The 26711-nt window shown below is 50.0% G+C and overlaps 1 long non-coding RNA gene and 1 pseudogene across 1 annotated transcript in view; one reads left to right on the top strand and one right to left on the bottom strand.

Moving 5' to 3' along the window:
- LOC149326734 (uncharacterized) overlaps positions 1 to 26711 on the top strand; it is a 131721-nt gene that overhangs the window by 29278 nt on the left and 75732 nt on the right. The window lies entirely within an intron of this gene.
- Positions 65 to 11113, bottom strand: LOC149326735 (uncharacterized; annotated as a pseudogene).

Below are 26711 nucleotides of genomic sequence, written 5' to 3'. Positions count from 1 at the left end.
CTCGGTCTCAAGAAACGAGAGCGCTCAGAAGACACCACCGGACAGAACGAGCACAGCCACCTGCTTAATTGGGGACAGTGGCGGCCACTTGACTTATGTCGCCTCCCGGACCCCGTAGGACGGCTGGTGGGGTCGGCAGTCCATTGTGAACCGACTCGTATAGGAAAGTGGATCTGCGCTCCCGGGTGTAGTTTGCGACGGTCACAGCTGGGTTGGGGCCGATAATTGCCCTAGTTCCGGGAATCGCCAAGGTCACGGGTACTGGGGAGACAGACATACCCGTGTCAGTGTTTTGACATATTGTTTTATGTGTTTTGCTGTGTATTTCATAGGGGAGAGAGTTTGTGTAATACAGTGGAAGTGTGGGGCGGGGCCCGTAACTCAGGGGGCCAATCCGTATGCGTGTGAATTCTCGGAATGTACTATGTTTTAAGTGAAAATGATGCCCTTTTTACAATATGTACATTTGAGAGAGAGTTATGTGCTTAAGGAAGTTGGAGGGCGGGCCACACGGCTAATAACCAATCGTGTTAAGAGTTTGACACGACTGGATGCTGATGAATGTGGGTCGGGCCCATGTGTCTTTAAAACTGGGTCCCGGAGCCCGGAAAGGAGGTTCTGGGCTATGGAGATAGATGTAACGCATCTTCGGCTATGCCGAGTAGGGGCCTCACCTAAATGTTAGCCAGTTCCATGTTGCTGTTGTGCTCACTGCTGAACTTGTATATATATGTAAATACTTGTACATAAAGCTTCAGTTTATATCCCCAGCAAGTTCTCTGTTGTTGTCAAGTATTGTCTAGCCAGACCTCCACCCTTCAAGATATCAAAAGCCGTCTCCGACGGGGCAGCCCTGGTGCAAAGGAAGAAAGGAAGGAAGAGAAAAGAACCTGTTCACTTTTGCTGGACAGGCGAAACTAAAGGGGGTGTCGTTCTTCAGAAGATCGGTGAGGGGTGTTACCTCGGCAAGCTTGCCGTTCTAATACTACACGTTGTACACGCCAGTAGAAAGACGGCTATTGTAAAAAAAGCTGCTGGCTGAAGGAAGACTTAACGCGTGCCGTTACTTTATATTCAACATGGATTAAAATAAATGATGGTTCTTTCAGTAATAATTTTAGGCCTGCTGCGCGTGATTATTGAAACGCCACAAGATGCCGCGGCATGACAGAGCATAAGCTGTCTTCGCTGACAGATTGCACAAGAACGTCAGTTTTCTCCTCTCGCCAAGCAAAGGCACATTCTTCAATTAGGCCTATGGTCAACCGCATCATCTGCACCCTTGGGGAGTGAGCACAGGAAGACGCAGGAGCATGTGCCTACGCACGCACGACTCACAGGACGCACGCTTTGACTTTGCCAGCGTTGGCATTGTCAGTGACTCCGATTCTTACTGCCTACTACAGCGCGCCAGGCCATGTAGCAATCTTCGTTTAAGCGCTGGCTTCAGTCACGGCGGGTCATTGCAAAGCTGCAAATGTTTGAGCTAAACGTTTTATAAACCTTAAAGGAAAGCCAATTGTCTTGAAACTTTCGATGTCTGGGTGACAGGTTACTCGCGTTCCTCAAACAGGTTAAAGACACGCTAAAAGGAATTAAATTTTAATTCTTGACGTATTAAAAATGTTCACAAGAAAAGAACATGCTTTCAATGTATTTTCAAGACTGCCATACGCTAAAATCCAAGCACGCGCATTGAGTTTGAAGCTGAATGCATGAACATTACTTTTAACAACTTGCTGTATACAGTAATCGTACTTGGATGCAACAAAGTCTGCGTGCAGAATTTATTTTGTATTTTAGAAGAATATAATGCGAGACTCCCTCTTGATCTAGAATTATCAACCAGAAAACGACACTGAAAAAATATTTACCAAAACCCAGGACGATAGGTTTTCTAAATGTAATTCAGTTGTCCGCATTTCGAATATTACGTTCTCAATATGGCTCCAACAAGCACACATTTCTTAATTTATTCGTAATACCATACAGGGCCTTGTAATGCATTCAGTACGGAGGACGAAAAATGTCGCATGTACACTGTAAAGAAGTACGAATACAACGCAAAAAGTAAACAAAAAGGTTAAAAAAGAACAAATACGCACAACTATATGCTGCCCAAGTGTGTTGTACTGCATAACAGTACATAATGGCAGATTTATAAATCACAAAAAATGAAGCCTGATGATCTGCGTCCCTCCTTCCCCATTGCAGTAAAAACACGGCGCTAGTTACAATGCATTACAGCCCTACAACCTGAATTTTTCGGTGTTACGTTTTGAATAATTTTGGTTTGCTTCCAAGAGAAAAGTTTCAATAGAATTACTAAGAAACTCTTCACGTTTCACAAAATTATGGACTGCGATCTAAAGTTATTTGTATTGAAGATCTGGAAGTTTTTTTTCCCCTTCTTATCACATATAATTTTTCTTCCAGAAGAATGCAGGGTTTCCTACTCAAAAAAGATATATTCTTGTCTGTACGCATGTGCCCATGGCTTGCGAAAATTAGTTTTAAAACCAAAACCTTATGGCAGCTCGACTGCTGTACATATGTGCACAAACCCAATATCTAAAGGGGTGTTTCACGAGAAGTTTAAAAAAATCTTGAAAGCAAGCCGTTGCTGGTATCAACGGCCTATTCTTTGCCGCCATGGGACGCCATGTGTCGTTTCTTTACATCCTCCTTTAGCCAAGCGCGCATCAAGTTGTAGAGGTGGTTCAGGAGCAAACGACTCAGTTACATTGGTAGCATGCTTCTTTCGCAATTCTCTATTCCGGTACTGGAAGAAAATCCGCGGAATAAAATAGTAGACATGAGTGAGCTCATACGCTACCATAATGCAGCGCTCTCAACCAACTTAGTAGGGCAATAGTGTAATCGTTTTACGACTAAACGAATATTGATAAATAACCAGAAGAAAAAAACCACATGACGCCAGCGCGATCCGAGCCGAACACCTCCAAATGTCGCGTACGGTGCTTTTTGCACTGAACTACGGGACGAATGTCTAGTTTTATACCTTGGCGAACACGCCTGACATTGGGTTACACTCAGCGTAAATACCCCGACAGTTTATTTGTAGCATGGTATTAGCATAGCACCTTACATGGAAGCGGGCGAATGATGTTTTGTGTTCGAAGAAATTTAAACTCTGTGTACCTTGGGCAGAGTTAATCTACGGATTTGCCTAAGCTATATTAAGAACCAAAGTATTCAAAGTGAACTATGTATACATTGGCAACTCTTGCAGATCATCGCACACCGCTGATCTGCGAAGCACGAGTCATAATGCTGGAGCCCAGAGATCTGCCGGACAACTTATGTGACCACCTTTTTTTGCAAGAGTTCTATTTCGAAGATCTCCTTAGAAATAAGAAACAACTCGAAGCTCATATTCCAGCTTTTACATCAACGCGGGTTGGTATAGGAGGGCAGCAACTGTAAGTAGGATTCATTTTGCTTCAGCTTGCAAAATGACATGCAAAGTTATATGCAAAAACTTTATCAGCTACATGATAAAACTACTTGATCACGCGCCTGAAAGGGCACTATTTCAGGAAGGAGGAGATAAAACTTTAATCACTAATATGAGGGGAATATTTCTTGAGGATTCTGGGTGTCGTTTCTGTACAGGAGGGGGAGGGTAAGAAGTGCGTTGAGTCCAGGGCGACGACGAGAGCTCAAGAAGTGAGTCGCTTGATATCTGCATTGCAATGTACTATCGCGCTCAATATGAGTTGCAACGCGCGGTCATCGACCGGGGCTCGCTCCGTGGTGTGCCTCCTCCAAACAGTCGCTCGGAATGCTGGGAGAAACTGCTGTTCTAGGAAACAACAGCACCCCCACTCAGGAAAAAGTTTCTCCCGGAATTCCGAGCGACTGTTTGGAGGAGGCACACCACGGAACGATCCCGGGTCGATGACCGCGCGTTGCAACTCATATTGAGCGCGATAGTACTTAATTGCTGTGCCTACCATAACGAGAGAAATGCAGCGTTTCTAAATCTTCAATACGGAATACTATTCGAACCAAAGTGCACTGTATTGATTCATTACTAATAATTGTTATGGTGGCTGACAAAAGAAATTGGCAATGGTTTAACTCTGATTAAACAGGGTAAATTGCGTCAGCGATGGCAACCTCGGTATTCCGCTGTTTTTGGAGTCTTTGCGCGCGTTCTTCTGGCGCGTTCTTCCTGTCGCTTCCACTTGTTCATAGAGGACTGCACAGCAAAGCGTTGACGCCAAGGCATGCGCGCATTTATGGGCGCTTAACAGCGCGGTAGCATGAACGCTGCCATATTTGGTCAAGTGACCGTTCCCCCACGCTGCCAGGGAGTCCACAGAATACCATCGCTCGTTCGGCTGTAATATAGTGCGTAGAATAGCTGTATGCCTTGCCCGTCGGTAAATTGGTTTTTGAGGAAAGGAAATGTATCTCTCTCGCACATCTCGGTGGACAGCTGAACCTCGCCGTAATAGGAATGGGGGAAGATGGGAGTGAAGGAAGACACCACATTCACTAGACGTGCCTTTGTTCATTCCAAACCATGGATCTGGCATGGCGGAGCGGTTAGCGTGCACTCCAGAGACCCTGGTTCGATTCCCCAAGTCAACCAGTTTCCTAATCCGCGTTATTTATTTATGTAGTGTGACTGGAAATTAGGCTAACTGCATTTTTTTGAGGGTCACTTGACGTTTCGTACACAAGCTGCGCAGCAGCGTTTCGAACTGCACGCCAGTGCTCCTAACGCCGCCTTCGAAGGCCAGAAGTGCCAGATCTCCCAGTGGCGCCATCTGTCGTAGACACATCCAACGTGTCTCGCCGCTGCCGCGCATGGATGGATGGATGGATAGGAGCGCCCCCTTTGCAACGGGGTGGTGGCAATTGCCATCATGCTCAGCTTTTCTTTATTATTTTTTGTTTAATGTGTTTTCAATTCTCATTAAGATTCGCCATCATCCTTACCTACGGTTTCCTAGATTTCTAACCTTATGCCACATCTCTGCTTTTCAGCCACCAATCCTCCAATCTCTTTTTGCTAACTTCCACTGCCGATTTATTTACATGACCATTGTTATCTTTAAACCCTAGGGCCTCAGAAAGAGTGACTGTGCCTGCATCGACATCCCGATGGATACCATCACATTTGATTATGAGGTGTTCAATGGTTTCCACAGATCTACCACACACTGCACATGTGTCATCTTCGTTAAATATCTTTTTGTAGCTGCGCGTTCTAAGACACCCTGACCTAGCTTCAAAAAGTAGGGCACTGCCTCTTGAGTTGAGGCTGAAGTAGCGCGCCGACGGCGCTGCCATCTGGCGGCGTGCGGCTGAAGCAGGGGCTGTTCGAGGTCATCCGTCCCTACCGATTGGGGCTACGCCACGAGGCAAAACCTACAGTAGCATTGCTAACGCAATAAAACATCTGAATGTTTGGCTCACTTCTGCAGTAAACCTCCAGGAAATCACTCAGCTGCTCATATTTATTTATTTATTTATTTATTTATTTATTTTGAATACCCTCAGGGCCCGGGTCGGGCGTTACAGAGAGGAGTGCAATACACAACATAATTAAGATAAAAGCACAGGCATATATATATATATATATATATATATATATATATATATATATGTTGGATTCAGACGCCGTGAAGTCAAGTATTTATTCGGGCAGCAACACGACACAACAGACAGAAACAATTCAGTGGCTTCGCCTTATAAAGACAGCCTGGGTGCAACCGAGTCATGCCATTGGCCAGCGATACAACTGCACGCGTGGACAGTAATTGCGAACATCAGATACGCGGCGCACAGTAGCAAAGTGCTGCAAACACTTCCCCTCCGACAAGATCAGAAACTGTCATACATCAGACTTCCGAGGCTTCCGCCTTTCACGCATGCTGCATCTGGGTAGTACCGGCGAACAGGCCTCGCTCTGTTCCGATGTTGACGCACTTTTGGCTTCAGTTGCGAGTGGGCAACCATCACTCCCATCCAAGACTTGTGGAGTTGAGGCGGGTCCAAGGGAACACTCACTTTCTAACATATCACTAGCAAGTGGTAAAGGTATCTAACTTTCGTTAACAGCGAGCTTCACACAAGAATGTCGCAAATGGTCCGCATGCACAAACCGAGTCTGTCCATCCACCACGACAAGATATGTCATAGCAGATTTCACATCCACCACCTTGCCTGGACGCCATTTCACCTGTTCCCCACGTACCGAACTCACAAACACCCTATCTCCAACAGAAAATGCTTTAGGTGAACTCCTCCGCTTGTTTGCACTGCGAACATTCCTCTCCGATTTGGCATTGATTGCATCTTGTAGTCTTGGTTTCAATAACGACAATCTAGTGCGCAACTTCGTTTTCATGAAGAGTTCAGCTGGTGTTTGGCCGGTGAATGCGTGCGGCGTTGTTCTATAAGCGAACAGAAAATTATCGATTCTGTGCTGCATTGACCTAGAACTTTTATTCCTCTGATCTTCGAGTAATTGCTTCAACAGTGACTGCTTTACTGTTTGAACCGCGCGTTCTGCCGAACCGTTCGACTGAGGATGATATGGCGGAGTAAGGGTGTGCTTAACCCCGTTTGCCAAAAGAAATTCCTCAAAACTGCGAAAAACTGCACGAAACTGCGGTCCGTTATCTGTGACTATCTCAGTCGGTAAGCCATGGTTTGCGAACAACGAGCGCACTGTCTCGATGGTGCTTTGCGCTGTCGTTGACGTCATGATCTTGATTTCCAACCATTTAGAATAGGAATCGACAGCTAAAAGAAACATCTTGTTTTCTTTTTCCGCAAAATCAAGGTGTACCCTCTCCCAACTGTTTGTGCACCATTTCCAAGATGAAAGCGGTGCTAGTGGCCCCACAGATTTTGTGCTTTGACAAATTTCGCACTGCTTCGCAGTTTGTTCCAGGCAGTTGTCTATCTGTGGCCACCAAACCATTGACCTTGCAAGTGCTTTCATCTTAGTATTTCCAATGTGTTGTTCATGCAACAAACACGTAACTTCACTTTGAAGCGACTGGGGTATCACGACCCTGTTGTTCCACACCAAACAACCACAATCCACAGTAAGCTCAAATCGCCTCACGAAGAAAGGTTGATAAGAAGCGTCAACAGCGCGCGGCCATCCATGCCATACCATTTCACGCACAGCGCTGAGCACTGGATCTTTCACAGTTTCTCGCTCGATATCTTTAGCTGTAGCGGGAAATATACCTGCGCTTAAAAGACACGGACTGAAAGATAGAGACACACACACACAGCGCTGGACTTACAACTGAATTTTAGAGCGCAGCTCTTTGGCGTCCGTTCCTGGGTTTCGCGTCGTCGTCGGCGTTGTCGTCGGCCTCGTAACCAGCTCCGGCCCCCTTTCATCCCCCCAGCGCTAGCAGCGACCGACTGATACCGCTGGATGCCGCTGACGCCGCTATAGAGTCAAGATAACGTGACTGCATAGAACACCGTCGCCGCCATGCAGAAAGAGGAGGAAAGGGTCCCCCCCCCCCCCCCCTGTTCTTGTGTGGCGGATAGGGTGCTCTTCAGTTGCCGAAGCGCCGGATATTTCACGATTTCACGTAGGCCCCGGCACGTCGACGAATACGTGACCACCTTCCCACGGCTAGACCTGGTTCTTAGCGCTGCGGAAGCGAGGGTATCATATTGTTTGTGTCGGCATCGGCGGCGTTGTCCCTGAAACCAACTCCGCAGCTGGGGTTGACTCACTATCGAAAAGGTGAAACAGCTTATTTGCTGCGCTCAAATTTCGCATTAGGAAGTAACGTAATCGTCGGTAATTTTTTATTCGGGAAACACTGCTCTTTATACACACCAGCAGCTGATAAAAATGGAAGATGGTAACACCCAGATGATAAAAATCGACAAACTGTCTCGTCACATGTCTAGTCCTACCTTCCCTTTTGCAAAAATGCCCTTTCCTTTGATAGTAGTGAAAGGAACGTGCTACTCACGCATGCAACCCGACTGTCCGCTATGCTCATGGCTTCAATTATTTCACGCGCCGTTTGGTCACGGTTCCTGCTTTCTATCTTCGTCTCGTTATAGGAAGGTACACATTTACACTCTTGACAATGAACCACCAAATTCCCATCGCCTTTCCGTTCCATGCCCTTCCGATGTTCACGGAGCCGCTCGTTCAAACATCGCCCCGTTTGGCCTACGTATGCTTTGCCACATGTCAGCGGCAAAGTTTGTCGATTTTTATCATCCGGGTGTTACCATCTTCCATTTTTATCAGCTGCTGGTGTGTATAAAGAGCAGTGTTTCCCGAATAAAAAATTCAGTTGTAAGTCCAGCGCTGTGTGTGTGTGTCTCTATCTTTCAGTCCGTGTCTTTTAAGCGCAGGTATATTTCAATATGGTAAACCAACTCGCCCAACAAACCACTCTGTAACGGGAAGTTTGTTGACAGGCAAAAAACAAAAAAATTCTTCTGCCTCGTCACCGGTTTCCGGCTGTGGAAGGCGTGATAGTCCGTCTGCATTGGCTACCTTTGTTCCTGGTCGGTGCGAAATACGAAAGTTGTAGTTTGCAAAAAAATTCCCCAGCGGTGTACACGAGCTGCAGCTACGGCAATTGTGTGAAGCTTTGCCTCAAAAAGGACGGTAAGGGACTGGTGATCAGTGACTACATTGAAGCTACGCCCGTAGAGATATTTATGAAACTTCCGCACTCCATAAACAACTGCAAGAGCTTTTTCCACTTGAGCGTAGTTACGCTCGGCAGGAGTCATTGTCCATGATGCGAACGCAATCGGTGGTTCTATACCTTCAACCACGTGCGACAGCACTGCGCCTAAGCAGAAGCGTCGCATGTCAACTGTATTTCCTTCCTTACATCGTACAGTTCCAAGACCATCTCTTCACTGATCAAATTCTTACAGCGACTGAAACATGCATCGCACTGGCTCGACCATTTCCATGTGCTGCCCTTGCGCAACAGTTGGTGCAGAGGCTCTACACATTTGCTAGATCAGGCAAAAATTTGGCATAGTAGTTTATAAGGCCCAAAAATGCCTTTAGCTGAGTCACGTTACTTGGTTTTGGCGCGTCTCGAATTGCCTTCACTTTTTCAGCTGCTGGGTGTACGCCGTGCTTGTCTATCTCGTGTCCTAAGTAACGCACACTTTCTTGGAAAAATTAGCATTTCTCAACGTTGACACGAATGCCGTGCTCACTGAGTGCTTGTAGCACCTGCTCGGAACGGCGGTAGCACTCTGCCAGGTCTTTACCTGCTATTAACACATCATCCAGGTAACAGGCAGTACCAGGGATGCTTCGCAAAACCTGATCCATCACGGCCTGAAACATTGCGGGCGCGCTTGCCACTCCGTAGTGCAATCGTCTAAACATGAAAAGCCCCAGGTGCGTATTCACCGTCAGCAATTCCTGTGCCTGCTCATCCAGCTCAAGTTGCAGGTACGCCTTTGACAAATCCAGCAAAGTGAACACGATTCCCCCAACCAGAGACGCGAATATGTCCTCTGGCAGAGGCAGCGGATAGTGGTCGAGTTCAATATCCCTATTGACTGTGACTCGGTAGTCTCCACATATCCTAATCTCTTTTCCAGCTTTCTTCGGTACAATCACGAGCGGTGTAGCCCAAATACTGTGTCTGACTCTGTACACCACACCAGCTTTCTCAAGGTCGCGCAATTCATTTTCCACTTGTTCGCGCAAAGCATAAGGTACTGGTCTCGCCTTACAAAAGGTTGGATGCGCATCGCTTTTCATTTGGATGCTGCCACTGAATCCCTTGATAGAACCATAGCCTGTCTCAAACACATCACCGTACAGCTGTTTTAACCTCTTCTCGGATTCCGCTGCTACCATCTGCCTGCCGTACTGTACGTTATCTATGTCATACTGCAACTGCTGCACAGCATTCTGCAAGTCAACTTTTAGTGTCGTAACCCAAACGCGGCCTAAAAGCGTCGGCATTCGAGCTTGAGTTTCTTGTTTTGCAATTATCAGAGGCAGATCGTAGCTTCGGTTCCGATAAGACACACTCACGTTCGCTACACCCTTTACTTTGAGTGCAGTGCCATTATACACTCCTAGACGTACGTCGTCATTGGAACATGGGTAGTTTGGGAAATTTGCATCGAAGTCTCTTTCAGACATTATGGTCACAGCGGCTCCCGTGTCTAATTCCATTGGAAAAATCCTTGCCGTTAACCTTTACATTAAGCACAATGGGCGGAGAGCTACGAACTTTGTAGTACAAACCGTAAGCAACTCAGGTGTTTCCGACAAGGTTTCCTCAACTTTGTGAACGACCTTTGTTTTGCACATTTTCGCTACATGACCTGGCTTCGAACATTTGAAGCATGTACTTTTGAGAAAAGGACAACTCACTGACTCGTGCAGTCCGCCACACCTATGACAGGCGCGAACAGTGCATTTCCCACATTGCTTTCTTGGACCGTTTTGGGGGGCACGTTGCACGTTGCTCGCGGGCTTTTCCTTAGTCGAGTGTCTTCCGCCTTGCGTGGCAGGTTCCCGATGCCAGTAGACGTCGGCAGGACTGGCGGTTGACCCCTCCGGTAGCATTTCCCGGGTGTCCTTCTGGGCTGTTTCCAAGGCAGTGGCGATTTTGCAGACTCGCTCCCATGTAACTTCGTCATCCGACAGGGCAAGAAGGCGGCATCGAATCGAATCCGTACGGATTCCAGCAATCAGTCGATCTCGGAGCGCTTCTTCCAAGAATGTTCCAAACGAGCACGTAGCAGCCAGCCTTTTGAGCTCGACGATAAACTGTTTCAGGCTTTCGTTCGGCTCTTGCTTTCGCTGGTAGAAGTGATACCGTTCGGTAACCACAGACCGCTTTGGAGCATAGTGCTTTTATAGAACTTCTGCAGCTTCTTTGTACTTGACCTCTGTTGGCTTTTTCGGCAGCAATAGGCTACGCAGAGTCACGTAAGCCTTTTCACCCAGGATTGTTAGGAAGACTTGCAACTTCTTACTTGCGTCTATTCCGTTGGCGGTTGCGTACAGGTCGAACCTTTCCAGGTAGACGTCGATATTGCCAGAGTCTGGGCAGAACTCTGCCAAAGATCCCAGGGTGGTGGTCATCTCTGATCTCCTTGATTGCCGTGGCGTCTTCGTCGGTTGTGCAGGCTGGATTCATGCTTCTGCACGAACTATCCCATCCTCGTCGCTATGTTGGACTCAGACGCCGTGAAGTCAAGTATTTATTCGGGCAGCAACACGACACAACAGACAGAAACAATTCAGTGGCTTCGCCTTATAAAGACAGCCTGGGTGCAACCGAGGCATGCCATTGGCCAGTGATACAACTGCACACGTGAACAGTAATCGCGACATCAGATACGCGGCGCACAGTAGCAAAGTGCAGCAAACTTGATAAGCGCTGCGCCGACACAACAATATATAAAGCAAACAAGGGAAGTGGAATGAGGGGCTCGTTATAAATATGACAGAAGCCAACAGCTACAGAAACCGAGGAGCTCAGGGGACTTTTTCTTTTTAGGCATGAAATGCTTTTAGCTCCCGTTGTCGGCAGTGTGGTGACGTCACGCCGAGACCGAGAGCACTCATCCGGGCACTGAAATCCACTGAATTCCACTCATCTGGGCTCTGAATAAAAGGGAAGTTTATTCAACAGTGCAAACAAACAAAACATTGGAAATACACTCATGACTGAGGGCAAAACAAATGTATACAAAGTGGGTGGCCGCCCAAAAACACCATGCCCTTATTTTAACACACCGTACATATCACAAATTACAGCCTATAGTGCATAGAACGAACACTGGACAAAGAAGAATCAGCCTCCCGTGGCCAACGACGCACGGGGGGGGCAAGGATCTTTCTCAGGGTGATTGGCCCTTTCAAAATTATACACCACCATCCTCGAACAAACCGGCATAGTCGGTAAAGAGGGGGGGGGGGGGGGGGGGTCGGCCCGGCTAATACCGCAACGCCGGCATAACCAGCCGACCTTCGTGCAAGACAAAGAAGCGTGTGTGCCACCGTCGCAGAAACCGCGCCTCCCCATCCGCTGCAAGCCTTTCAGACAGGTATTGCCAGATGAGGAGACGTAGGTTCTGCAACGCGGGGTACATAGCCGTCGCTTTTGACGCCGGGCTTCGGCCAGACAGCGGCCACGCCACAAAACAAACATAGCGGACATAAACACTAGTTTGCCAAAATAATCCCGTGGTTGCCGGATGCCTGGCCCGGCGCAAACTGAAAACATCCGATACACCTGCCACCACATTATCCGGGCAACACGGCACTCAAAGAAAGTGTGTCGCGCTCTCTCTCGCGCTCCACATTGCGCGCACTGGGCGTTGGGCACAAGGCCCCATAAGAGGCGTTCGCGCGTGGGGAGGACCCTCCATCTCCTCCTCCACTCAAAGTCGCGGACCTGCGGAGGGAGACGACTTGTGCACCACGTGCGCCACTTGCGTACCGCGGTGCGCCGCTGGTCGTCGGCGCAAAGGCGCACGCACGCGATCATCTCGCTCAGCCGAGACGCGGGCGTCTCAGTCAGGTCGACTCCTGGCAAGTCAGTACAAACAGACTGCTTAAAACCAGCAGCCGCTCTATAGAAGCGCAGAGGCCTCTCGGCCTGTGGACCTATATGGCACTCAGCGTTGAAGAAGCGCCGCACTGTGCTCATCCAATAAAACATGAGCGAACGCCCAAGGTATGCGTCGCTCTCCACCAGCGTGGTTACGAGCTTGGCGCTGAGCGCACGCGCCATGGTGGCTTCACAGGGCAGCCCGAGTCCTCCTCTAGAAGGCGGCAGCTGGCAAAGGCGTCGAGCGACCTGCGCCGTGCCACCGTCCCAGACAAAGGCGCCCACAAGGGACGCGAGCCGACCCGCAGTACGACGCGGCATCACTGCTACGCGGGCCACATAGTGGGCAAAGGCGCACGCGCGGCCCTTGATGATGCTCACCCTGGCCTCCATGGAGAGGCCTCTGAAACGAGAACATCCGGGCACCGTACGAGACTTGAGATTCAACGAGACTCTCTAAGCCCTCCTACGGGACCGGTATACAAGCGCCGGTTGCTCTCCAAATGAGTCGCAAAAAATAACTGCTGCCAATTTTGTTCTCAATGTTTATCAAGATATCAGTCGAGCTGTGCATTGATAATGCACGGAATTATAATTTCCGATTTCTAATAACGCATGCAAAAAGCACATACATGCCACAATACACTTCGTTGTCATACGTGATCTGTTCCACTCATCGGGGCACTGAAACGAGAGCATCCCGGCACCGTACGAGATTTAACTAGACTCTCTAAGCACTCCTACAGGACCGCCGTACAAGCGTCGGTAGCTTCGCCCCGAACGGGTGGTGGCGTTCCTCCCTTCCTGTACGGTGTGGTTCGGGTGTCCACCGAGATGACAAAGAATTACTGCGCCATTCCCTTTCCTCAAAAAGCGTTGCGTTCAAAGGGCAAGGCATCGCGCCGAACGGGTGGTGGCGTTCCGTGCACTGTCTGGCAGCGCTACAACACGCTGTCGCGTTCCACTCCTAAAGGCGAAGCTTAAGCTTCATTATTTAGCAGTTAATTAGTGTTTAGTTATTAATAAGTAATTAGTCACTAATTATTAATTTGTCATTACTTCGTCATCAATTATGTGTGACGTAATCCAGTGCTGACGTCACCAGTATCACATAGGCAAAGTGTTGCGGAAAACGCTTTCGCCTCTACGCACTTTAGACAGTTTCGAACACGCTGCATATACATTCTTGTCAGGCCTGCGTCTCGTCGTGTCCGCGTACGCTTCGTGTTATGCCCGTAAACATTTCATGCTTACTCTACTCTCGGTTACGGGAGAGGCAGAGATTTTTTTTTTAAACTTATTTATTTAATTTTTGGTGTTGATCAATTTAGAATATTACTGAATATGTTATCGCTTAATGCTAATTGATTAGAAAAGCAGAAGAAAAAACAACCCCATGCCGCCGGTGGGATCCGAACCCACGACCTCCGAATTACGCGTCCGGTGCTCTGCCTCTGAGCTACGGCGACGGCTGTCAAATCTTCTGCTTTCGGGGGTATTTATGTTTACAAGTAACCTAACCTTGAGAGTGTTCATCAGCGCCACCCACGTTCATAAGCGGCGGACGTGGAACGTCCTGAGTTACCGCAGGTGTGACGTAGAACGTCATCGAACGAAGAGGGTGGAAGCTGCGTGAGAACCCTCTTATGCTTCCTACGGCGTCAAGGCTGCCAGAACCGAGGCCCTCGCTAAGCAATTAAGCAAACAAGGGAAGGGGAATGAGGGGCTCGTTATAAATATGACAGAAGCCAACAGCCACAGAAACCAAGGAGCACAGGGGACTTTTTCTTTTTTTTTAATGTATTTCTTTAATTTCTGGTGCTGATCAATTTAGAATATTACGGAATATGTTATCGCTTAATGGTAATTGATTAGAAAAGCAGAAGAAAAAACAACCACATGCCGCCGGTGGGATCCGAACCCACGACCTCCGAATTACGCGTCCGGTGCTCTACCGCTGAGCTACGGCGCCGACTGTCAAGTCATCTGCTTTCGGGAATATTTATGTTTAAATATAACCTAGACTTGAGAGTGTCGGTCCCCACCTCTCCTCGTGCACTTCCAGTGATCCAATCGATTCTCGCGCATTGAAACTCCGAGACTGAGGTTCAGATAGACTCAAGCAGCGTGTTCCTAGGTGCCGTCCTAGTTCAGAACACCCACAGAGTGGAGAAAATAATCGCATACGCTAGCTGTTCCCTTTCGAAGGCCGAAGCTAGCTATTCGGCAACTGAGAAGGAGTGCCTTGCCATCATCTGGGCTACGTTGACATTCCGCCCGTACCTCTACGCACGACTTTTCAACATAGTCAGCGATAGCCACGCACTGTGCTATCTGCCAGCCTGAAGGACCCCTCCGGCCGCGTCGCTCAATGAACCTCGAGGAGTTTGACGTCACTGTCGTTTACAAGTGTGGACGCAAGCACTCTGCCGCCTACTGCCTGTTACGAGCCCTTGTAGGGTGCCTTCCTAGGACCCATCAGCTCCAGCTCATTTGCGCAGTGGCAACGCACGGACCTCGACCTAAGCTGCCTCATCGAGTTCTTGGAAGACAATATTTCTTGAGCCCCTGCCTCTATGAAGCAAGGATTGTCTTTTCATCATCATCATCATGATTTATTAACCCTTAAGGGTCCCGTGGGGACATTACATAAGGGGGGGGGGATACAAGTGTCCGACGGTCACACATTAGAAAAGGCAAAAAAAGAACAAGAAGAGAGAGAAAAAAGAATAAAAACTAGAAAGAAAGCTAGACAAAGCAAACCTAGTTTCTGTAAAGACGGTTCTACCTGCGAGTTTCTGTAAAGACGGTCGACAGGCCTCACACGATGAGCCGACAGTTGGACATCTCGGGTGTTCTTGCACCCTCCGAAGAATAACAGACATACTACTGGCACCGACTGCCTGCGGATGTCGCACATTATGGGAAATATGCAAAGATTGTCAGCAACGAAAGACGCTTCCCATCCGACCAGCAGGATTTCTGAACCCCATTAAACCACACTCAAGGCCTTTGCAGCAGATCGGCATGAAACTCCTTGGCCCTTTCCCGAAATCAAGGTCTGTAAAAAAGTGGATAATCATAGCGACCGACTACCTGAACCGCTACGCCGAGGAAACAGCCTTACTGAACGGAACTGCAGCAGAGTTCACCAAATTTTTCGTGAAGTGCATTCTTCTGAGACAAGGCGCCCCTGATGTGCTCACCATGGACAGAAGATCGTTCCTGGTGCAACTGACGCAAGCCATCCAGCGCTACAGCCAAACAAGCCACCGCAGGACACCTGCATATCACCAGCAGAGAAACGGACTCATGAAACGCCTCAACGAAACCATCACTGACATGCTCTCCATGATTGTAGATACCCGACACTAGACCTGGGACGTCATCCCGCCTTACATCGCCTTAGCCTACAACACCGCAGTACAGGATACCAACCAGATGACGCTATTTAGGCTTGTCCATGGCAGGGAGGCCACGACCACATTAGACGTCATGTTGTCCAACGTTACCGATGACGATAACGACGACGTCACCGCCTACCGTCACGTCACCGCGCGCAGAAAAAGCCCGGAGAATTGCCCGATTAAGAATCAAAGACCAGCAACGGACCGACAACATAAGCTACAACCTACAAAAACACAACACGGAATATAAGCCAGGAGACTGAGTCTGGTTGTACGCGCCCATTCGCCACCTCGGACTGAGAGAAAAATTTCTACGCCACTTATTGGGCTCGTACAAGGTTCTTCGCCGGCTAGATGCACTGGACTATGAAATCTTTCCTTGGGATATGACTGCATCCCAGCGATGCCGCGTACGGCCAGAAGTGCTCCATGTCGTCCGTCTAAAGCCCGATTATGCGCTCTAAATGACGCTGTGTTTCCACTCTTATTTATTTTAAAGCATCAGGGCGATGGTTCTTTGAAAGGAAAGTAATACCGCGAATCTTTGTACTGTTTGTTCATTCTTCAAACGTGCCGACACGCGACTTTATCTCTTTGCTTGTTATGCAAAGGCTCGACCAGGTGTATTTTGATTGATCGCATCGAGGTGGAGCCGACTATAGGGAGTTCCAGACTGTTGCAGTGACTTTACACGCCGCATCACGTAAGTTCGCTATCAGCTTTAAATTGAGGACAACCAAGAGGGGCGGGAATTCTGCGCGAAGGCCATTGAGCACGCTTGTTGCTTTCGCCGCCTCCTAGTCATTAAGTCCATTGTGTGCGCAGGTCAGCCCAATGAACAGTTTTCTTTAAAAAGAACATGCCATCTTCTTCACTGCCTGGAGTGCCGTCACCAATAGGTGACAATATACTTCTAGCTGGCACGCTTAGTGAAGCGACACAAAAAGCGCATATACCTGTACAAGGGTTGGTAGAAGGCTTACACGTGAAGGGGACACTCTTCATAAAATAACTTCCAAGAAGGCGCCGTGGAAGCTGTGGGAAACTAAAGTCCACGGATGCTCGAGCCGTCAGAAGAAGAGCATACCTGATGCATCTGTGACGCTACATGTTTCAGAATGCTACAGCGTGACTGTGAGTGCAGCAGGCGAGGACTTTTCTTTGCATGTTGGCATAGGTGATGCTGTGACAATAGTGGTGGAAATCTGTAGAACGCGAAATTATCTCATGCGATGCGCATGATGCGATAGCGTACTCAGTTAATGGCCGTAAATGTGGAACTGGTCATTTTCTACTTAACAAAATTCAAAGACCCTGAGAATCCACATACCTCTCCTGCCTTGGTGCTAAATCTGCACATGTTCCAACGGGTTGAAAAACCAGGATTAAAGCACAGGGCCTAAATCGCAAATTATTTACCCCCATAACTGATCAGTGCCCCGGGATTCATCGAGGTCCCGAATTAATCGGGGCACCTGTATCAGCGGAGAACGATCTCTTTCACATGAGACCCGTCTAGGTCAGGACCAGTTTCGTCAGTGTGCTTGTACAAGTATTTCAGATGTAGACATCTTTCTAGAATGTTGTGCAAACTCAAGCTGGCTGGTAGATACCCATATACGTTTATCGTGTAACACCATGCCAGCACTGTGCACATTCACATACACAATACAAGTATATTAGCAGGGCGGAAACGATATGAAGGTCGCAAGGAACAAAAAGGCGTAGAGCAGGAAGGAGGATGTCCTACAATGGGCACAGCGGCTGGTGCGGGGGCAGAGTAGGTGGGGTAAGGTAGCATGCTCCGACTAGCTCATTGTTGCCGGACTATGCGCTAAATTCAGCCTTGAATATCACTGTTGCTGGACTCCTCAAAAACACCCGCTGCAGCTTCACTAAATTCACGTTGCCGTTGGGTACCCGCCAGTGACTCTTTGGGTACAAGCTTAAAACATCATCATAATATTTCCTCTCCCGCCTGGCATTCAACAATGCTGCTTGTTCTAGTACCTCTGCCTTCTCACACCGTCCTCTCTACACCCCCCCCCCCCCCCCCGGGGGGCTTCTGAGGCCAGAAAAATCCTGATGCAAGTCAGTGTCTGAAAGTCAGTAACTCCTTTTTTCTCTCTGAACGCCGCTGCTTATCTTGATGCCCTTCCCCTGCCTTGTGCACCTCACTTCATCCCGCCCAAGAACTCTCGCTGCCCATACTCTTACCAAAACCATCCAAGTCTTCAGAGCAATGCTGGTTGCCTCAGCGGTGGCCTGCTACCACATGTGAAATATCCAGTGCATGTGCACAGCTGAGCTATAATATTCGCATGCGCACTCTATTGCCGCGGTCGCTCGTGCGCATTCGTTTAAATGAATGCGATACCTTCCCAATTAGGCATCTTCCGTGATGAAGTATTGAAGCACAGCTCAGCACAGCTCAGCTCAGCTTAAAGTGGTACACTGAAGGTATGGGTACAACATGTGAAATCCGCTGGTGCATGGGCCGATCTCAAGGGCATGCAATGATATTCGTGAAGAGTTCTTAAAATAGGCGCAATATGCGTGCATTCATGCCTGTTATCCTTGACTAGGCAGTACTCCATTCGGTTTATTTGAGCGCCACAAGCGATAAAACACGTTAGAAGGCACTGCGGAAACCGCATTAGGAGCAATGCGAAAGCATTAACGCCTCCTCGGCACTCTTCGCTTCCCTTTGGTCCTAATTGCCTCGATTTGGTAATAAAAACCTGTTATTATAGCGCATACAGATCTGTCTATTTAATTGGCTTATCGATCACATATCGATCATGTATGGACCATGTATCAGTTGCTTATCGACCACATATCCGTTACTTATCGATCGCGTATCAGTTAATTATACATCACTTTTCAGTTACTTATCGATCACTTATCAGTTACTTGTCGAGCACTTCTCAGCTACTCATCGATCACTTACTAATTACTTATTGTCACTTATCAATCACTGATCGGCTTATGGGTCATTCATCGATCACTTATCGATCATGTATCGATTACGTATCGGTACTGTATCGATCTCTCATTGATTGCGTAATGATCTGACTGAGAACATCTGTGCAATTCGTGAATTAATGAATGAATGAACTTTGTTTCCGCCATCATGGGGCCTCACGGTCGGGGCGCAGCAATTAGGAGGGGGTGCCTCCCAGCCGGCTGTCAGCACCGGAGACCGCGGAGAGATCTTGTGGTAAGCTCTCTCTGCCTGACGGATGATGAGTTTTTGCTGATCCCGGTCTTGGCTTCGGATCAGCTCTTCCCAGGTGGCAAGGTCTGGGATTATTTGTGATTCATCCACAGGAGAATCCTGACATTCCCAACTTAAGTGATTTTGCGAAGTCATTCTGTGGCAGCTACTGCAGACCTCAGGCTCCCCAGTGTCTTCATCGTGTAATATAAAGTAGCGAAAAACTCTGTTGACCTGAAGCCTCCTCCAGGCCCTGCACTCCTTTGGAGTGAGTGACCTATCTGAAAGTGAGTGTGTTCTCCTATTGAGTGTAGGTGTTTCAGTTATTTCTTTATACGTTATGAGAGGGTCTTTATTCCCAGTAAGGAGCACTTCCAGAGCAGCTCGGGTGTATAATTCATGAGCGAGGCTGTGAGCAGCCTCATTCCCTGGAATGCCCTCACGAGCAGGAACCCATAATAGGGAGACCTCTCTGCTTGAGGAATAATCTTCGTAGTAATTTGACTGCTTGACTGGAGACCACCCGCTTACAAAAGTTGTGAACAGCTGCCTTACTGTCAGCCAAGAGGATCTTGGCTTTGGTACTGACGCACGCAAGGCAATAGCAGCCACCTCTGCCACTAACGCATTCCTAGTATTAATCGATGCTACAGTCACTTTCTCCCCATTCCCATCAACAGCAGCAATGACGGAGGCGCCATCGGACCCACAGGCTGCGTTGCAGAAGGCTATGCTACCCGGCGGGTCCCATGCAAGATTGTTCGTTATTCTTCGAGCTCTATATCTTCTCCTTTCTTTGTCATGCTCTGGGTGCACGTTCTTAGGCATACTTGCCATTCTGAGATGCTTGCGTATGTCTAAGGGGATTAGCTCTGCTGGATACGGGGGCTTCCTCTCGCTCTCCCCTAGGTCATTGAGGATCTGCCTGCCTGCTATTGAGGAGTGTGCAATTCGTCCAATTCCACCGCGCTCCATTCAAACTTCGCGCCGCGCGTTCCTGCCACCTACCTTTTCGTTCACGTGGGCCAATAACGTGGTACATCATGTGGCAGCGCACTTCTGGCAATTTCGTGCCACTCTCGGCCCGACCATGCCCAGTTGTGGTCCCTTTTTTGGCTCTAATTAATTAACTAATGATCCGATCGGCGCCAAACTTTTCGCGCCGAATCCTGACATCATCCTCCTTCCATTATAACCACTTTTGAGACGATATCCGTTTATAGTTTCCCAAAGTCGCTGCAGACCCGGTTTTGATGAGAGAAAGCCGCCTGGAGGTCCGCTAGGTGGCGCCGCCCTAGTTAGGTGGCTGCCTATCGTGCCTCTGTTTTCACCTGCCCCTGGCCTGGTCCAGGGCTTTTCCCGACCCTGAATTTGCTCTCCATCGCGTCAGGAAAACTTCGGCCACACGTGGACACTATTGGCATCACAGCCTGCTGTCGAGCTGGCCATAAAAGCGCCTTCAAAACTCTCAAGCGGCGCGGCGCCTCGCTAACCCTAGCACGCCGCGCCTGCACGTCTGGCATGCAGCGTCTCGCCAAGCCCCCGAAGCCGAGACCCACCTATGCCTCACCAGCCTCAGCTTCTTCCGACGCAGCCGCCGCGGGGCCTACTCCAACAACGCTGACAGCCGTGTCTCAACCGGCTGCGTTCAAAAGCGCCCACAATACCGCGCACATTCCGCCGCAGTCAACGCTGGGAGCGACGATGGGAGCTCCCGATCGAGAGCCGCGGCACAGCCGGCAGCTTTCGGCTCCGCCGCAGCGTCCACTGCTAGCCAACTCCACGCTCTAAGGGACGCTAAGAGCTTCGGGCCCACAGACGCACCACAGCCGGCTGCGTTCGTCGCCACCGCCAGTGCCGCCGCACCTACTCTGACCACACTTCCCGCTGACAGCAAGTCCTGTAGCTCGGTACCTGCGTCGCAGATTGCGGCTCAGGCTCGCGACTCGTCTGCAGACATGGATGTTACGGCGTCCCCGGTCGACGACCATCTCATTCCATACCCTGAAATCGGCTGGAGCACCATCGGTACCAGCCGAAAGCCTGCCTCCGCGACCCGACCCCGCGCCGAGCTCATCACAGTTGCCATCCAGCTTCCCCCTGGTACCCACACCCCCAAGCTACCTCTTCGACGTACTCGCTGCAGTCATTTCCGCTGCACAACTCTCCTCCAAGAGCAGTGCAGAAATCACCCTTCAGGCCAAGCCAGCCCAAAGCCTTGTGTTTTTAAAAACTCATTCTCCTCTCACCGCCCACCTCCTACTTTCTATCACACATCTTCAGGTTCATGGTCAGTCTATCACCATCAAAACATCTGCCCCTAATCCTCCCATCTCAGGCCTCGGAGCCACCCATAACATCTGTGGCCACTTCACCCCTGAATAGCTCATGCATGATATCGAATGATTCGAAACCAATATTCTTGCCGCTCGCGTGATGGGCACAACTCAGTCGGTGCTCATGACTTTCGCTGGAACCGCCATCCCCCACTTTGTGTATTTTAAACGCGTTGCCTTCCGGTGCCGTCCCCATAAGCCTAAGCCTCCCACCTGCACCCGTTGTCTTGCTCTTGGACACCGCGCCCACCAATGCCCCTAGGACAGCGTACCGGCTAAGTGCCGTCGCTGTGCTGCTCCTCTACCCACCGACCCTACCGCTCATGTGTGGGCCCAGCCCTGGTGCGTTCATTGCCAGGTAAACACCCACCGCTCCATCGACCCCTCTTGCCCTTTCCACATCGTTAAACAACGCGAGTGTGCCAAAGCTGCATACCTCCGAAGCCTAGCTTTGCGCCGGGCCACTCAACCTACCACCCCCTCCTCCTCTAAGTACGAACCTCCATCAGATCCCATCACATCATCACCAGGCTCCTACGCCGCCAAAGTTAAAGGATTATCGGTTCCAGCGTCCCTCTCTCCCACTAAACCACCCTCTCCATCCCTGACTGCGGAGAGCCGCTCCTTCGACCTCCGGCTCGCTATGCTGGAACGCCAGCAGCGAGAGGAGCAGCGCATTTCCCACGACCGACAACAGCAGATTCAGGCCTTGACCCAAACCATCCAGACAACCACGTCCTTTCTTGCCTCCCAACTTACAAAGCTAAATGAGCAGCTCTCCACGTTCACCACTCCCTCCTCCACCGCCCAGGTCGCCCCTTTGGCTAATCTTGTCGAAACCACCACACAGGCCCACCACACTCGCTTGGTTCAGCTAAAGAGATCGGTTCTCCAGGTTCTTAACACCCTCCAAGCACAATCCAAACAATTAGAATCCTTCACATCTGCGCTCCACTCCCTACATGAGTCACTGCCCCCGGCCAAAAAGAAGGGACGCGTCCCCTCACGAGCCTCTACCTCTGTACTGTCCTAATGGCGTTTGGCGAGGACCTCGAGATTGCGCTGTGGAACTGTTGAAATCTGTGCCATAATAAGGCACCCCTCCACTAGTATCTACTCTCTCGCCCCTCCCTGCCCCATTTTCTCGTTCTCCAGGAGACTCGGACGGCCCGCACTGTCCCAGGCTACCGCGCCTACCACGCCACTACGTCCATACCACTTGCGTCTATTTATGTACGCAGTGACGTGTTCATGGAGCCACTTCACAATTGCTCCCCCCTCCTTAAATATTTAGTTGGTGTGGTGTATTACCATCCTTCTTCCCGCGTCTCACTGGCCCTTTTGTCTTTCTACGACCCCTCTGTCACCTCCTCTTTAATCTTCGCCCTGGGCAAGTTCCTTCACTCTCTTCCTTCTAACTCCCATCTTCTCTTTGGTGGTGAATTTAATGCCCCTCATACAGTCTGGGGCTACCCTCAAACCCGGCCGCCTCCCCCACTGTCTGGCCCAGTAAAGCCACCTCACCGTTCTTAACACTCCTGGCTCCCCTACTCGAGCGGGCACTCCCCACGACACCCGACCTCACTTTCTCTCGGGGTTCACTTTCCTTTCACTGGCCGGTGACAGCCGAAACTCTTCTCAGTGACCACCTCTCTTTCCCACGTCCCTCAATTTCATCCGGTCACTCATACTAACTGGCACGCCTTCCGCGCTAATCTAGCCTCCGACTCCTTTCAATTCTGCGACGACTGGACGTCGCGCATCACTCCAGTGCTCACATCCAGTACCCGTCGCGTTCGCTCTCGTCACCCTATCCCAGACCTAGATCCTCAACTTCACCGTTAATGTAATCGCCGTACACGTCTTCAACGCTCCTTTCGCGCCCAACCCCAAAATAGTCAACTTTCTTCCCGGGTCAGTGCTCTGGGGCCCGATATCGTCGCCCACTGCGCATCGCTCGCGCGCTGGAGTTGGAGTGTTGGAGTGCTCTTTATGACCGTCTTGACTCGGAATTGCACTCGCGATCCACATGTTCTCTCTTCAAATCCCTCCTTGGCGCTAAGCCTGCCCTTGCTCCCACTCTAGCTAAAGCCCTCACCCATGGGACTCCCTCCGATGTTCTTGATCAGCTCGCGTCTCTCTACCTCTCGCCACCTCTGGGACCCTCCTACCCGGTGTACTCTGGCGGACCTAACCCCGATCTGGACCACTCCTTCACTCTCCGAGAGCTGGAATCGGCTATGGCTGCTAATGCTACACGCTCGGCTCCCGGTGAGGATGTCACTACATAGACCACACTACGCAACTTGCTGACAGCGGCAAAGAATTCCTCCTTCAAGCCTATGAGGCCTGGCACAACGGCTGCCTGGCGAACTCCTGGACCTCCTCCATCATTTCTACGATACCAAAGCCAGGCAAACCTATGTCTCTCTCTAACCTCTGCCCAATCTCCCTGACATCGTGTGTTGGTAAGTCCCTTGAGGGAATGGCCCTGACTCGCTTCTCTAATATTCTTGAGCCGAGGGAGTACTTCCCCCATTCTCTCATCGACTTCCGACGCCCCGTTTTGCACAGGACATTTTTCGGATTCTGCAGCACACGTTTCTGTCACATACCCTCATATTCACGCACTTGTGACCGTCGATGTTCGCAAGGCCTTCGACGGTGTTTGCCACGACCACATCCTTCCCCAACTCGCCTCCGTAGGCTGTGGCTCTCGCATGTACTCTTATATCCGCTCTATTCCTCTCTAAACGTGTCGCTCGCTTTCGAGTAGACACCCATCTGTCCGACCCCCACCACCTTACCCGAGGCACTCCTCAAGGTGCTGTTCTCTCTCCTACCCTTTTTAATCTTGCTATGGCCCCTCTCGCCCACCAGCTAGCTCAAATTCCCGACCTGCATCATGTATTTTACGCCGATGACATCACTCTGTGGTGTTCGTCTGGCTCTCCCGGTCACGTACAGCACACCCTGCAACGTGGCCTAGATCTCATCGAATCCTTTCCCACCACCCCTGGCCTCTCCTGCTCCTGAAAAATCCCAGCTTCTCCTTCTCAACCATTCCTCATACCAGCGCTCACACAAGCACTTTGTCTCTCTCCACCTTTCTGGCTCTCCCATTCCTGTCGTCACGCAATGCAAAGTTATGGGCTTTCCTTTGCTTCCGGCCAAGAACGTGCAAGCCCTCCACCGCGCTGTCACCACCTGCCACTCTGTAACTCACCTCCTGCGGCATGTGGTCACTAGGCGCTCAGGTCTCCACGAGGCTCATGCGTGCCGAGTTGCCCACGCACTGGCCCTGAACAAGGTCTTTTACTTTGCACCCTACGTTTTCTTCAATCAGACTCAACTTAATGCGCTCGAGACTGCCCGTGTGTCCCTTTACAACGCAGCTCTCAACCTCCCTATCACTACCTCTACCGCTAAGATCTTTGCCAAAGACCTTTTTCATCCTCTCCGATCTCTTCTCTCTCTCCATCGTGACTCGTAACTTGCCCGGCTTTCCCTTACCCGTCACGGTCAGTGGTTACTGAATGAAGCGGGTATCTCTCCCATCCTGCCCCGGCTTCCAATTTTTGTACCCTCCCCCTCCCGACCAACATGTCGCCCGTCCTGCAGGCCGGCCGTCGTCATGCGCACCGTTCCCCTCTCTTTGATACCCAGGGCTTAGCCTACACGTATGCCTCATTCATGGCTCCTCGAGGTTTCTGCGGCTCTGCCGTGTACCACATCCACCTCCCTGCTCCTGAAACCCATACCAGTGGCAGTGGGCCGATTCTAGGCCCTCCGAATGCATTGTCCTTCGAGGTCCTCGCCATTGCACATGCACTCCAGTCATTTGCCCTCCTTCCCTCTCTTCAAGAATACACAGTCTATTCAGACTCACAAGCCGCTATACGCCACATACAGAAACACACCCTAACCCCTTCTCTCCAACAGGAGGTCGAACGAGTGGTCTCCGCATTGCAGCCTTCCATCGTTTTCCTCCTTTGGGTCCCTGGGCATACACGGATTAACGGCAATGAGTTGGCCCATCAGCTCACCCGCGACGCGCATTTCCGGGCAACGTTGAGCCCTGGCCCAAGCCATCGGAGGACGGTGGGAGACACCCTTCGCCGCACCATAAAAGAGGTCTACCTCGAGCTCCGCCTCGACAAACGCCTTTACCCTCCCTCTCATCAATCACTCACTGTGCAGGAGGCTCGGCTTATTCGGCAGATCCAAATGAATGCAGTTATCACCCCGTCCCTCCTCTTTCTCTATCGCTATCGATCGGACCCTTCCTGTCCCAACTGCCCCTGTATCTATGCGGACCTGACTCATTGCCTCTTCTCTTGCCCGGCTGCTCAGCAGTCGGGTTCTGACCCCCCACGTTCTCTCCATCACAGCTGGCTCGACTGGCTTGGCGCTGAAGGGGAGGAAGAAAAGCGACTTCTTGTCGCCCGGGCGGTCGTCATGCTCGGCCTGTAAATTATGGCCGAATAAAGGTCTTCTACTAATACTACTACAAAGCCACCGACATAGCCTAGTATAGCCTAGTAATGCTTTCGCAGTAATAAACCTATCGCTTGACCCTGACGATAGCCAGGAATACGACCACAAATAAATAAATTAAATATAGTATTTGCGACACTACTGCCGCTAGTATCGCTAGTGACTCGCGAATAAGCTGTGTACAGCACTGGCTAGCGCAGAAATAAAAGAACTTATGTACGCATAATCCTTTTATTTCAAGAACTTCATGGGAAACATCTCATGTACTACCTTACGGGAGCCATGCGCCGAGACAATCGTCCGTGCTATACGCATCCATGGAGCGCCTTTTTCAGCCCACTGCGTTAGCTATTCTGACCATGGGAAGCGCCCAATATGATATATGATATGATATGATATGATATGATATGATATGATTTATTTCTGTCAAAGCGGTAGGGGCTCGAACAAAAGTGAAAAATAGTTCACTTGACGAGGTAATAGGGAGTTAATACGTTTAGTTTAATAGAAAACGACACTGCACGAGCTACACTTGGCATTAGAATCACGCTCTGAACCCATGGATGTGTAATATCGTTTGTTGCGCCTGGCGGTGGCCATTGTGACAAATGTGGCTTGAGCATGCCTATTTCGGGCTGCTCGAGGGGGGGGGGGGGTGCAGCGTGGG

This window comes from Amblyomma mixtum, chromosome 10 (genome assembly GCF_055824585.1).
Source record: "Amblyomma mixtum isolate Tamu chromosome 10, ASM5582458v1, whole genome shotgun sequence".
Classification (NCBI taxonomy): domain Eukaryota; kingdom Metazoa; phylum Arthropoda; class Arachnida; order Ixodida; family Ixodidae; genus Amblyomma; species Amblyomma mixtum.
The sequence above is the reverse complement of the archived record's forward strand: the minus strand, read 5'-3'. Positions and strand labels throughout refer to the sequence as shown.